Raw genomic sequence first — 2,492 nt, 5'->3', positions numbered from 1 at the left:
TTTAGAGGAAGTAAAAGTCGTAACAAGGTTTCCGTAGGTGAACCTGCGGAAGGATCATTAACAAATTAAAAATACAAGAGAAAACCTAACTGAATGGATCATTGATAAAGCGATATAAAAGTTTATTGAGCTCGGACCAAAAATTATACAAAACGAGAAAGATATAATAAATAATACCATATACATGACACAAAACACATAAATCTCGGGTTCGAGCCAATAAGAAACAAATACCAAAACGCTGCGATGCGGTAAAATTACACCGACACGGTTACGTGCGGAGGTCGCTTTGATTACTCATCGCGTTTCTCCCGTCCGTTCGGAACCGCCGGCAAAAAAACTGTGCGACCAACGGCGCCAAAGAGCACGACGCCGGACCATTTCTCTCTGGCTGATGTGAATGGAAGTAAAAGACGCTTGCGTGAGGTCTCTCGACCTTTATCTCTCTAACTTATACTTATGGGTCGTCGTCTACTTGATCGGGTACAAACAAGTCGTAAGAAACAAACAAACAAACCACAAAAATACAAGTCGTAAAAAAACAAACTTCTGTTGGTTAACCTACAATATGAAGGATCGAAATGAAAGAAGGATCATATTATTACAAACCGAAAGTGAAGGATCATTAAAATTGAAATACAATATATATAAATATATAAATGTACCCGTCGTTGCGACACCCTAGTTAAATGGAAAGATATAAAAAAGAGAGAAAAGGAATACAGATGACCCGCCGTCTGATCTTTGCTAAATGATCTGGCATCACCGGAGTTTTTTTGGTCCGTGTTGCGTTCGCTCTATTCGAAATGAAACTCGCGGAGGCGAAGAATTGTTAAAAGTTTACGAAGCGTCTAGGAGTGGTTAAAACTGAGAGAGTTGAAACTACGATGTATTAGAACGAGCAACCGTCGAAACTTTGTTTTCGCGACGTTCTTTTCGTCGCTCTCGTCCCCACGCTCCTACGCTTTGGTTGTTTCTTTGCCATCCGTGTTGCGATAAAAAGATTTCTCCATTGTCCAAAAAGGACGGATCGAGATTCCTCTTTCGAGAGGGAGAGAGAGGTACTTGCGGGTAACCTGGAATCTACGAAACACGCACCGTGGTAAGATTCGTGCGTCCGCCTGATCGATGTGTGTTGTTTACGGACCGGCTGAGAAGCGACGATAGCGAGTCTTTGAAAAACTATGTGTCCATTAGTTAGACCGATCGTCGCCGGCCGTGTGTCTGTTCGAATCTCGCAACCCACGATTCAGCGACAGGACGCGCGCTCGCATTCCTTGTGTGCGTTCGTACTTTTCAAGGTTTTTAAATGTACTTTACGCCCGACCGTCGAGAGGAGCGTGCCACTGGGCGTTTCTCCGACGGTTTCCGTCCTTGGACGCGATCGTGTCGTCAACGATCGAACAAACAAACAAACAAATACGTTGGCGACGCCCGAATTCGCTCTCCCGCACGCGCCGGGTGGGAGAGTGATGTGGGTATCGAATGTGATGCGTGTTAATAATGAAAATAACACTCTAAAGATCTAAAGAGTTTGAAATACAAAATTTTACGATTACCCTGAACGGTGGATCACTTGGCTCGTGGGTCGATGAAGAACGCAGCTAATTGCGCGTCAACGTGTGAACTGCAGGACACATGAACATCGACATTTCGAACGCACATTGCGGTCCACGGATACAATTCCTGGACCACGCCTGGCTGAGGGTCGTTTTCTTAACAAAAGACTGCTTGCGTTTGCTTCTCGAAAAAAGAGTAATTCATTTCTTTCTAAACATCTCGCCGTCGTTCAACGAAAGTAGAACGTTTCGGAGCGGGATTATCGAACGAAATTGAAAGAATGAATGAACGATAAACAAAGAAAGAGTCGCAACGTACGAGCGATAGTTGGGCAGTTCGTCGGCGTTTGTCGTGGAAACGATGTGACGAAAATCGCAACCGATACACTAAATGCAGGCCGTTAAAGGAGAAAAACAAATTTCGAAATATCTCTTCGAACTAGCGCAAGTGCGTCACGGCGCGCGAGTCGTTCGTTAAAATTTATAAACGACCGCCCGTGAAAGCACCGAGTTCTCGGAAGATAATCTATAAAGATTCTCCATCCTGCTGGAAGTTATCGGATCGGCGCGATTGTTCACTTGTAGAAATCCACGCTCCCGACGTTGCCAGAAACGATATTTACGAAAGGTGTGTCAAAAATAAACGAAAGAAGCTCTCCTATAAATTTAGAAAAAGCAAACGAGTGAAATGTTTGAGATGATAATTTGCTGAAATGCAAGCTCGAATAGCCCCAGGGTTTCGAATGATTCCCCGCGCTTTATACATCTCTCTGTTTACAAACGGTGTATAAATGAAAGATCGCTTCAGATGGGTCGTCGCTGTTTGACGCGCGATGCTGTTCCTTTTTTTTTGTCTGTCTGTGCGTTTAGCTTCGCTAAACAAGTTAAATGGTTAAAAAGCGTCGAAAAAGCGAATACACACGCGACAAGACA

At 43.9% G+C, this 2,492-nt stretch overlaps 2 non-coding genes across 2 annotated transcripts in view; both read left to right on the top strand.

Moving 5' to 3' along the window:
* LOC143307817 (small subunit ribosomal RNA) overlaps positions 1-60 on the top strand; it is a 1,923-nt gene extending 1,863 nt beyond the window's left edge. Inside the window, exon 1 of the ribosomal RNA XR_013064882.1 lies at positions 1-60. This exon is cut by the window's left edge and continues 1,863 nt beyond it. This is a non-coding gene — a ribosomal RNA (small subunit ribosomal RNA).
* A 1,496-nt stretch (positions 61-1,556) lies between these two features.
* Positions 1,557-1,711, top strand: LOC143307823 (5.8S ribosomal RNA). The gene has a single exon (XR_013064885.1). It is a non-coding gene; the product is annotated as a 5.8S ribosomal RNA (ribosomal RNA).
* Positions 1,712-2,492: the final 781 nt, after the last annotated feature.

This window comes from Osmia lignaria, unplaced genomic scaffold, assembly GCF_051020975.1.
Source record: "Osmia lignaria lignaria isolate PbOS001 unplaced genomic scaffold, iyOsmLign1 scaffold0083, whole genome shotgun sequence".
NCBI classification, from domain to species: domain Eukaryota; kingdom Metazoa; phylum Arthropoda; class Insecta; order Hymenoptera; family Megachilidae; genus Osmia; species Osmia lignaria.
Note: the sequence above shows the minus strand (reverse complement) of the source record. Positions and strands in the feature narration are given on the sequence as shown.